Source organism: Sitophilus oryzae, unplaced genomic scaffold (assembly GCF_002938485.1).
Source record: "Sitophilus oryzae breed Bouriz unplaced genomic scaffold, Soryzae_2.0 scaffold_1507_pilon_pilon, whole genome shotgun sequence".
NCBI lineage: Eukaryota > Metazoa > Arthropoda > Insecta > Coleoptera > Curculionidae > Sitophilus > Sitophilus oryzae.
In genome coordinates this window covers 1586134-1598779 of record NW_022146178.1, presented here as the reverse complement: position 1 = coordinate 1598779, position 12646 = coordinate 1586134, and the positions used below count along the sequence as shown (strand labels likewise).

At 34.0% G+C, this 12646-nt stretch overlaps 1 protein-coding gene across 1 annotated transcript in view; it reads left to right on the top strand.

Moving 5' to 3' along the window:
• LOC115878279 (integrin alpha-PS2) overlaps positions 1 to 12646 on the top strand; it is a 250658-nt gene that overhangs the window by 1098 nt on the left and 236914 nt on the right. The gene's annotated exons all lie outside the window — the stretch shown is intronic.

Sequence of the window (12646 nt, the reverse complement as noted above, 5' to 3'; positions counted from 1 at the left end):
ATAAAGGATTATACTATATCCGTATTGTAGCACATTTTTAGACAGCTTTTTTATTTTTAAGATTTTTATGGGCAAACATCAACAAAATATTTCTTATGTTTGGACTAAATTTTCTCGAAACTAAAGACATAATTGAATATTCCGTTACAATACGGAAATAGATTGAAGTTTTGTGATTACAGTGATATATAATTTATATGGTTTAATGCTGAAGCTCTGCAAACCTTAATCAAGCTTTAATCAAAGCACGTGTCTTTGGAATTTTGGGTATGGCTTAACACGACAGGATCAGGGTAAGCTTTAGGCAGATTTCTGAAATATAATATATATTTCCTTCGGCCACATATCCGCTTTACCCAACCCCTGAGAGCAACCCGAACAGTACAGCGTAATAGACTCTTAATGATAAGAATATTAATAAAGCTAGCAGATTAATGTTTCAGCAGCTAGATTTTGACATTGCTCGTGATTTATGGTTCGCGAACAAGTTTTAAAAATGCTTTAATAGTCAACTTAAGGGTGCGATTGCCCTGTAAAGTGCCTAAAAGAAAATTACATTTATAAGTTACAGCACAGAGAGATCAGAAAAAATGTGCACAACAGAATTAATTAGTACAAATGTATTTATGTTCACCGACTATATTTTTATCGTAATTAAAATATAGTTTAAAACAGAGGTTAATATTTATCGAGCTGTAACCTTGACTTTACATAATAAAACGACTTTTAATATGCAATAAATTGTGGAAGTTCCTACGTGCAAAGACGATTTGGAAAAATTATCTCAGACAATAGTGCCGCCAAATTTACATATATTACATTTTTTATTTATCACTTTTGATTGTTGCAAATTGATATAAAAAACACGTATAAAAATAAATCAGTAAAACCTTATGATCGGGAAAAAGGTAGTCTAGTTGACTTTGAAATGACGATCGATGTCAGTTTACATAATATAATGGCAGATAACTAGGTAATAAATTATAAAAGTCGTTTAAACTGGGAGAATTATTTAAAATCATTCTGCGTTATTGGTCTTTTTACCAATTTTACTACCAATGCCTTATTTTTATTCTAATTTGAAAAGGTAAAAATTATGCCTTATAAAAAGACAGACTCTTACAGTTCACAATATTTTTTATTCATGAAATTTGCAATAAAGGCATTCTCGATGTGCTATACAGGATGTTTAAAAAAACTATGAGCCACCTCTCGTGGGGAGATTACTCATGTAAAAATATATCCGACTCTAGGTCCGACTCTGCTTTGTTTCGTAGCTACAGGGGGAGGGGGGGGGGGTAAATTGTTCATTTTTTTTCAACTATAAGTACATACTACATATTTTAATGCAAAAAAACAGTGTCGACATATTTATCAGAGACGTGCATATGCGTTATTATCATTGGAATATTTTTCTAAAAAAAGCATCACCGCCACTGACTTTCTTTCTCTTGTTAGCGAAATAGTGTAGACCGTTCAATGCCAATTAAAAGTTGTCGCTTGATATTTTGTCTATTTCGGCCTCTTTGATGAGAAAACACAATTTTATTAATTTATCTTAATCCAAGTCAATAGAAACCATTAAAAAATGTCAAATGCAAGTTAAATGTCATTAACTGGCCAAAGTGTTAAATAAATACTCATTGATTTCTCATCAAAAGATATAAAAAAGTTCTTATAAACATAGGTGTGGAAATGCATAGTTTTTTAGTTACAGGGTCAAACAGAGTGTTAAAACTTTGGCTGTACTTAAACTGCCGTTAAACGGTAGCTTACTAAAATACCGTTAATAGGTATGACGTCGTTGATGTGACGCACTTGACGGCTTTATGAAATATAGAACTAACCAACGCTATCCACCCCACCAAATAACCAACTTAACCTTTGAATAAGAAGACTAAGGAAGGAGCATATCAAAAATCTTAGGTACACCGCGATGGGCCTCAAATATGGCCGACTTAAATTCCGGTTTATCAGTGTCGTTATAATTTTATTTAAAAAATGTAAAACTATGATGTAGGGTAGACGTGGGGTAGACTCAATAATTTGTTGTTTTATTTTACGTTGTGAATAAATGTTGGTAGTTGTTATAAAAATATATAATTCTAATAAAAATAGATGTTATAATAAGTATTTATTAACACAAACATCCGATACGCTACTGAAGCAGGTAAGTCAAATTAACGTATCTAAATTCTTTGACATCTAATCTTTGACAAGTAATAAATAAAAGCTAAAATGCAAGAAAAATATATAATTTAGTTAATTTAAGTGAATTTCATAAATGATCGGTTTACTACACGTATGTATATTATATAGTCACTTACTAGCGAAAAGTTCCATTATTTCACTCAATTTTTGCTGAGATCTACCGCACGCTACACAACCAACTATTTTAGAGTCTTTTTCGATAAATCGCGATAGTGTCACTGTTAATTTAAGTTCTGCCACAATTTCCATCTAGATTTACTACCTTTATACAACTATCAGTAGTAGAATAAATAATAAATAACATAAAATAAGCTCCGTAAAGACTGACAAATCCACAAAATTTCAAATCAAATTCAAATGTGTCAAATGAATCGTCAAACAAACTGTCAAGGATCCCCACCCTAGAGAGCTTTTATGGTGGCTTTTCCGCCCACCATGCATGAATACATGGATAGCATTATCCTCCTTCCTTAGTCTTCTTATTCAAAGAACTTAACCAACGCAACTAACCTAGACACTGATAAAAAAAATTAAAAAACAAATATAAATTGGTAAAAAACCAACCAACCCCACCAAATAACAAACTAACCAATGAATTAACACCCTCCAAATAACCACGCTAACCAACCCGCCAAATAACTAAACCAATCCAACCAAAAAGAGTGAAACCAATGCAATAAGATCACGCTATAAGCAAAAAAAAATATAAAAAAGTCTTGGTCGGAGTGAGATTTGAACCCCGGACCATTCGCTCACGAAGCGATAGCCTCAACCACGGAGCCACAGGTGCTCTTGCAAAATGCTTATGGCCAGGTATTACATTCCGCCGACATGAACGACGTCACAATATCTATTAACGGCATTTCAGTAGGCTACCGTTTAACGACTGTTTAAGTACATCGCAAAACTTTTAAAAAATAGTTCTTTTATAATTATCTTAAATACCATTATTTTTCAATTTGAATTTGTTGTAGTTAGGACTATTCTAATAGTTATAATAACTAATAATGATAATATTTAACTATAAATTAAATAAAAGAAATAATTTATTAATTTTATTTTTATTTAAATTTTATTAACTGTGATTAATAAAAGAGTTTATCTCATGAAGGAGATATAAATCGATAAAATATCCTGATACAAGTTTAACCGGCATTAAATTGCTTATTTCTTGCTTTTTTGGATATTTTTGAGTGTCCTCCAAAAGATTCGTACAGAGGCATACTAAGGGCTGGCAAATGTTAGTTTTCGGTCGAGAAATCTCTGTAATGAACAAAGACAGAACAGTAAAAACGTTGCCAAACGTATGAAATATACTAAAAAAATTTTGCTAAAAATAAGTGGAATTGAGTTGGTGTTTTTGACAGTGGTCGCGCTATTAGAACTCAATTTTCAATTAGAATTCAAAAATTGATATCTCTAAATCCATTAGAAGTAATTGATAATAGCTTTTTTCAAAAGCTTTCTGAATATTTGAGGTGTAAAGTTGCAAAACACGTCTTATCCCACAAACGTTGTTTCGAGATACTAAGCAAAAACTGTTTTAGCAAATGTTTGAAGCGTTAATTTACAAAAAAAAACGTGTCTATTGAGTGGAATCATTGTTTTGTATCTCGTTTTTCTAGGAATAAAAATTAATATTTCATTTTTAAACAGAAAAACTTGGAAAACTAACAAACAAATACACCAGAAACTCGAAGACAATCAGATAACAGAATAGCCAAAAGAAGTCAGAAAACACTTTTCAAAAACTACCACAAAATTCAATATGTTTGGGTTGAAGTCAAAGAAATAACACAATTAAATTATAAAACCGTTAAGAAAAAAATTATAATCATGATATTTAAAAAAAATGATATAAACGTAGACGATTTCGACCAACTTACAAAATAAGAACAATGCCTTCGATACCATTCGGTTGTCGATTAAATGCGCTGAAAAAAAAATCGGATAACTAAAATTATTAAAATGTAATATGTTACACTGTTGTATATAATATATTTTAGTTAGTAAAAATTAAAATATAAAAAACAGACACATCACAAACTCTTGTATCCCTTAAAAACCTGTTTGTTTTCGATGGTAATGACCAATTCCTCGGTAATATAATTACGTACGTTCCATACGTAATCCGAAATTAAGTACTTAAGAAGTCATCGATTATGTCCGTGCAGAAAATATTTGCCCAAACGATTCGGGCGTATTGTTTGTCGTTCGGTTGGCGCAACGTAATTAGTGTGTTCCGGCGAGCAATTTGTGTGTCTCGACGAAACAATTCTGACCTCGTGCCGTTTGCTTCGTTATCGACTCTGCGATGCCGATAGCTAATTTTCGGGACGGTCGTTAATGAAATAAACGAAATTGACCGATTAGATAGAAAAATGGATGTTTTCGAACCAGTCGAGCCGTCTGTCTGGTGTGTACAGGATGTTGAAAGTGTAAGCCTTAAAGTTCGTTATGATGTTGCAATATATTGGAGCGGCAAGGTCAGAGAAATGCAATTGTTCCAATTGGATTTGTAAAGGATGGCGCCTCACTTCAGACATACACAATTCAAGGCGAACGACGCAGTTTGGTATTTTTTGACATTATAAAATTATCTATAAACCTACAAGGTATCCCCCGAAATTAAAATTACATCCAGATGAGATTTTTTAAAAGAAACACCTATGTAGAATGAATGTAGAATGTTTAGGAGAGGAGTTAATCACCGCGACCTTACAGATCTATCGTGTGTTCCCCTTTCTTGAGTTATAACGAGTTATAACTCATCATACAGTTTCAGGACTTTAACAAAAGCCAGTATCTGAGACGGCTCCACAGAGGCCAGTTCTCCATCCTCGACATCAGCCGTACCAAAGTTCATGGCACGAACGATCGTCGTCTCGGCGCACTCAGTGATAAGGTGTTCTGGTGTTTCCCCATTTTCCCCACAGAATCTGCATTCGCCGTTGTTTCTCAGCTTCAGCCTACTGAGGTGTTCGTTGAGGAGACAGTGTCCTGTTAGAAACCCCGTGACAATCCGAAGATTGTTTTTACTTAAATCAAGGAAAACCTTTGATTTTTCTCGGTCTGGTTTGGTTGGTTGCGACCGTTGGAAGACACCCATTTTAAGTTACAGATGGAGTCTTCCAGATTCTTTAGTTCCGCTTTCAGTTGGTTCCCGTTTAGGAAACAGAACGGTCCTGGTCCAGTGTTCGCTCCTTTCCTAGCTAGATCATTTGCTTTTTCATTGTCTTCTATCCCTTGGTGAGCAGGCACCCGGAGTAGGAGGACTTTATTTTCTTTGCCTAATTTGTTGAGCTTCTCTAGGCATTCTTTGGCCAGTCCGGAAAGCGACAATTTTTTTGAAGTGAAACTTTTTTACGCGCGCTGGGATTAAAAATTCAAGGCCGTGGCACGACACGCGACACAACAGTCTTAATTATGGGTAATTTAATACAGACGGTCGTTTCAATACAAATTTTGTAAAAGTGAATGAAATTATTTATTAATTTTTAATTTATAACTTTTTCAACATCTCAAACTACACTTTTTCAAACCTGTCCTTCAAGTCCTTTAATTTAATAGCTGTTAGGTTAGGTTAGTTTGGTTTTTTGGTTAGTAAGAAGTTTCACTTTAAATTAAATACCAGATACCTTATAAGTGCTGAGCAAAGGTGATGAAAGATAAAAGTCCTCTGAATGTACTTACAAACTAATGAATAACAATGATCATCAGGTATTACAGTTGTGGTCCATGCAGCAGCATATGTGGTCCATGCAGCACAATTTAAAATAGTCGAAAGCTCGGGCTGTCCACATGGAACTTCGTTAGAAAAAGCGTAAATTTAAAGAAGCCGTTTTTATATGAACCAATAATAGCATCTCTGGTAATCCCAGTTATGGAGATTTCCATCAAGTTGAAACCTGACGAGAAGAATCTCACGAGAGGAATCTCGCGTTTGGTATCTTCTTCTCTTCTTTTCAGCCATTACTCATCCACTGCAGAATGTAGGCCTCTCTCAGTTTCTTCCACTCGTTTCGATTCTGTGCTCTCCTCATCCAGTTCTTACCGGCTACGGTTTGGATATCATCAGTCCATCTTTTAGGAGGTCGGCCGACTGGGCGTTTTGCTAGGCGTGGCATCCAGCAAAGAAGTCTTTTTGCCCATCTTTCCTCGGACTGTCTGGCCAAGTGTCCTGCCCAAGACCATTTAGAGTTAGCTATCCTCTCTACGATGTCCGTTATCCTCGTCTGTCGGCGAATGTCTTCATTTTTAATGTGGTCGCGAAGACTGATACCCATCATGGCTCTTTCCATAGCTCTTTGGCTCACTCGCAACCTGTTCACACTTCGTGCCGTCATCGTCATAGTCTCCAAACCATAGGTCATGACAGGTAAGACGCATTTGTTGTAAACGTCTCTTATTAGGCTATTTGGGATTTTGCTTTTGAATATAAAGTTAAGTTTACCAAAAGCTGCCCATCCGAGTTTGATCCTTCTAGAAATTTCGGTTGTTTGATTTTCCTTGCCGAGTTTTATGGCATGACCTAGATATATATACTCTTTAACGTTCTCAATCCTTTGTCCATTAACATTAACTTGCTCTTCATTTTCATTTAGGGTTTTAGTTTTAGACAAATTCATTTTTAAACCTACTTGCGCAAATGTGTGGTGAAGTTGTTCGAGCATTGTTTGAAGTTCTTCCAACGATGAGGCCAGGACAACGACATCATCAGCGAAGCGCAAGTGGTTTTTAAGCATCCCACCATCTACCTTAATACCCTTCTTGTCCCAGTTCAGCTTCTTAAATACGTCCTGCAGGGCCAGTGTAAAAAGTTTGGGGGAAAAAGTATCTCCCTGTCGGACTCCTCTTTCCATTTTAATTTTATTTGTGATATTTGCACGTTTGGTATACCCAATTTAATTACAGTTGAATGCCGCATTGTTCTAGTATACAGGATGTCCCAGGCTGAGCATGCATTAGTGTAGTAGAGTGCCATTCTAGAAGAGAACGTTGTACTTTTACATCACTTGACGTTTAAAGTCATAAGCTACTGGTTAGAATAAAGAAAAATATACCCTTTAAAACTAAATCTTAAATAACTTAACAACGATTTATTTTAGGTATTGGATCTATAGTCAAAAAGTAACGAATTGAAAAACATTTTCATTATTAAAAAAAAGTGGGTTTTCATTTGAAAAAAATGATTTATGATAATTTTTAATAGCTCAAATCCATGAAAGCTACCGCCATTATTATATAACATTCGAACAACTCAATTTTTGAAATAGATAGTCACATGTCTTCTCTTTACATCACAGTGACTGTACTAATCAGTATATTTGACGTTTAAGCTATACCTAATTTTTTTTGACAGGTCGTCCAAAAATTTTAAATATTTTTTTCTCAAAAACGGTTAATGTTAGGTATAGAGTGTTTAACTTAAATATTCGTAGAATTTTACAAACAATTTAAGTATGTAATAAAAAATGGGGGCACCCATTTAAAATAAGAAAGTTGCTGTCAACTTCCGGTATTTCCGGAAGAGCCGCCATATTGAAAATATTCTTAATCGATAGATCTTGTTGTAAAACAATGATGTACAAAAAATCTCCGATCTAGATGTTGTAGTTCTCTAGAAACTTCTAATGCACTCTCAGCCTGGAACACCCTGCATAAGCTCAGTAGTTTTAGGATTTAGATTAATTGACGCTTAATGACGTTTAGTAATAAATCTCATTTTGATCATGATTTTGATTGATCTCACATGAGAGATTGTATAAAAATTCAAAATTTAAGACACTGTCAGTCAATGAAGAACTGAGTTTTGAATTTGGAGAGACACATAGACAAACAAATAAAAAGAGACTGACAAATCCCATGGTAAAGAGTGGGACCGCGTTCCCGTAGCGCAACTCAGAATAACAATTTTGAAACCAATTAGCAGGACCATGGCAAGACGTACGTCTTTATTGCTGTCTTTCTTTATTATGTGTGCCTTATATGAAAAAGAAAGAGATAGGTATAAAACGTATCGTAAGACATTATCGCACATTCTGGATGGCGAAAAATTTAAATTAACCATTATTAGTTGTATTCTTTCATTCTGAAACTGAAAATCCTCACTTAAACTGATTTATTCCCTATACCACGGCCACGTTAAGGGAACGTGGTGTAGGGAATAAATCAGTTTAAGTGAAAATTTGCAGTTTCTTTCAGAACGAAAGAATACTACTATTATAAGGGAAATTATAAAAAAAGCAAAAATTGTACTGTTTTATAAACATATTTATTTATACATAAAAATAAATAAACTTTTTATAATATAATAACAAAAAATAACAGTGTTTATTCCACCCACCTACCAATTTTAAATGCAAAAGAACTGACTGTTGCAGGAAACGATCGGCCAATTTTTTTAAAGGGCATTAAAAGTCTCATTTTCGAAAAACTGCCTAATTGCAATAACAAAGTGAATATCCAAGCAAAGAAGACTTTACGGGGATCATGATCCTGAACCATTTTCAAGTCCAGTTTTAATCCTAAAACAAAAGTAAAATAGGTATATTAATAAAGTTTCTGGTTACTATAAACCAGCTATAAACTACCTACCCAAAAAATGAAAAAAAATAATTGTATTAATTTGTTAAGTTAAGAGAGGTTCGAAATATTTTTGACACTACTACTTCTACTTTTTTCTTAATAAGATGATAAATATAACTACTTACTTTTATTTTACCGGGTGTTTAACATATCTATCAGAGAAAGGGGGCACCAATACATATAAAAAATAGGTGATACTGGCTCCTGCAGCAAATAAAATAACAAATAGTATAACCGAAAATTATAAGTAACAAAATATAAATACCCATTTCCATATTCATAAGTCAATAAAATGGAGAGTTTAGAAAAAAAGGTAAATCACCAAAAGAAAAATTAACAAACATGACGAATTGTCATGATGTTGTCATCTTGGTTGTCATGATGACGAAAACGAAAGGCGATTGTTCTAATTTCTGTTTAGAAATTACGTTTTATATGGCTGCTTCTTTCTCTCTTGTTATATTAGAATGAGATAGTGGGCCCAATAGACGCAATGCGCAGATCAACATAAATCGAACGAAATTTTGCGTTCTGATTTGCGCTACGGGAACGTTGTGCCTCTCTTTGCCATTTAATTTGCCAGTCTCTTTTTATTTGTTAGTCTATGGAGAGACACAAGAGTTTTGGACAGAGATTTGGAGAATAACAATTAAACAAAGTCTGAAAGATAGAGAGAGGTGGATATTAAGAATCGAAAGGCATAAAACAGCTTGATTATTAATATAAATATAATATTAATCCTATATTTTACTGAAAGGTATAAAGACATAATTGAGTTGAATTGAGTCTTGATAAGAAGTCACTCGTATTGAATTATTTTTTCTCATGTCTTCAATTCCAGCATCAACGACCTACCGACGATATTGTATTCCGTTCGCGATCTCCGCTCCTATATTCCCCGAAGGACGATCTGAAATAAATTTCCTGCGTCGGAAATTTGTCACAAAATTAGGCGGGGGCCCCGTTTTTGCCCGCCGCCGGGAATGCGTACCGACTCGGCCCTTTTTTGGTCCGGACAATAAACATGCAATTAAAATTGATACACCTGAGAAAGAGCGGCCGGCCGCTTTTTGTCGTCCCGTCCTTAAACGCGACCAGAACGAGAAAATCGCTCTCAGCACTAGCCGATTGTTTTTTTTCTTGCTGTGACTGTTTTACGATGGATTACTGAGAGTATGTAGGATCTTTTCATACCTCAATGTATACGTTTGAATAGATTGAATTAAAACAACTATTACTTTAAATACTAAATGAATGAAAAAGCAACCAAATTAATACCAACAGTTAAAACACTATGTCATTCGGCAGTCACTATACAGGGTGAGTCATAAATAAGTGCAAATATTTAAAGGGCTGGTATATTTCGACACCACGAACACGACTATGAGTTTTTTTCAGCACTTTTAGGATAATTAAATAATACATTTTTGGTATACTCGCTATTTAAATTCGTGTATTTGTATATACTAGTTGTTTACGCTATTCTCCGATGGTGGCAGCACCGACGCAGAATGCACTAAGCCTATAGAAACCAGCAGGATATTTTTCTTATTAATAAATTAGTATTAAAAACTTAAATACACGAATAAATCAATTAGACCAACATCATTTATTATGAAACCATACGTAAATATATTGATTCAAGTTAATTAGAAACAGATTAGCGTTATGAAGATTTTAAATTAATATGCTAATATACATCAGATGCAATGAATGTGGACTTGAATATTTTAGCGTAAATAATATTATGCAAATATATACATAGCTTATATTACTTTTTAAATGTCTTAAGTCTGTTATATGTTGAGATCTTTGACAGTAATACAATAAAATACTGTAAATGAACTAATAATTATTATATGAAATTTTACAAGTTTCACTGACATAAATTAATTATCTTTATTCTTCATCTTGGAGAAATAAAATTGAATAATAGGTGGGGTCTTAATTTAACAACAATTTTCAATTTTCAAAGCCAGTTATTTCTAAATAATAGTCGGTAGTACCGCGTGTGGGTGGTATTTTTGAAGTGTGAAATGAATGTAACGGATTAATGCCATTAGGAATACCAATTGTACGATTCCCTTCATAAATATTCAATAAGTCTTATTTTTCAAATAATAATCCATGCTCAATGTTATCATTATACAGAAATCTGTAGTTCTGTATGGAATGTAAATAGTTTGTTTATATTGGGAGCCGCACAAGATGAGAATTTTTCATTTTTTTCTCAATATTTCATTAGTTACAGAAAAATACCTGTTATTTTCATTCAAAACATTATATTTTTTTATGACAAACTATGTAGTTTGTTTAATAAAATGTTTTAATAATTATTATTTGAGGTTGTTTGAATGAGTTTTTCACCTCACTCATTCATTGCCTTTCAACGAGATTTAAGCTAGTATAATTTATTATATAATATGGTATGTATAATACCGAATATGGGAGAAGAACCAACACAATTTTGGACAAAGATAATGGACATTGAATCAAATTCAATGCAAAACAGGTTAGGATATGAAGCAAAAAACAAAAAGCAAAGATGGATGACGGATGAGATATTGTTGTTAATCGATGAACGTCGAAAGTACAAGAACAAAACAGATGGCATGTATAAGGATATTCAAAGACTCATAAGAACAAAGATTAGAATAGCAAAGAACGAATGGCTTAAACGTGAATGTTCAGAATTAGAACAGCTGCAAAACCAACATGACAATTTTAATCTGCATAGAAAGCTGAAGGAGACTGCTGGCATATATAAAAAATGAGATCAACTGTGACAGTCAATAATAACAACCAGATTATCCTCGAAGGCATAGAAAAGAACAATGTTTGGGAAAAGTATATAGAAGAACTTTTTGACGATGAAAGACCCTCAGCTGATATCAATAACTCACTAACCGGCCCATCCATAACTAAAGATGAGATTGAAAAAGCCATACTTAATTCGAAAAATAACAAAGCGGTTGGGCTTTATGAAATTCCTGCAGAAATACTTAAGCTGCTAGATGAAAGAGGCATTACAGCATTACATAAAGTATTCAATATTATATATGAGACAGGTCACTACCCCAAATAGTGGTTGCGTTCTACTTTTATACCCCTGCCTAAGAAGACCAATGCCAGAAAGTGTGAAGATCACAGACTTATCAGCCTGATAAGCCATACCCTAAAAATATTTCTGAAAATAATACACCAGAGAATTTACAAAAAATGTGAAAGGGACATTAAGCGATTCGCAAATGGGGTTTGGTTTGGTTTGGTTTAGTTGCAACACAAATGCTTGTCCAGAAGTGCTACGATCAGAGAGAGGATGTGTGCCTGTGTTTCATAGACTACGAAAAGGAATTCGATCGCATACAGCACCACAAATTAATGCAGCTCCTCAAAAGGCTTGATATAGATCATAAAGACATCCAATGCATTGAGAAGTTATACTGGAACCAAACAGCACCAATAAAATTGTCCAATACCATGTCCAATCCCATACAAGTTAGAAGGGGGGTGCGACAGGGTTGCGTGCTGTCTCCATTCCTATTTAATTTATACTCAGAAGCTCTTTTCCAAGAGGCTCTGGAGGACGTGGAAATGGGGGTCAAAGTTAATGGAGTGTGGATTAATAATATCCGCTATGCCGACGATACGGTCTTAATTGCAGACAATATACACGATAACAGAGCAAAGCAATGGGTTTAAACATCAACATCAAGAAAACCAAATTTATGATTATATCCAGAAACCAAGATGTGTTTATAAACTCCATCCTAACATTTAACTCAAGGCCCATAGAAAGAGTAGATAAATTTAAGTAGTGTTATGTGTGGTCGGTACGCCTTTATGG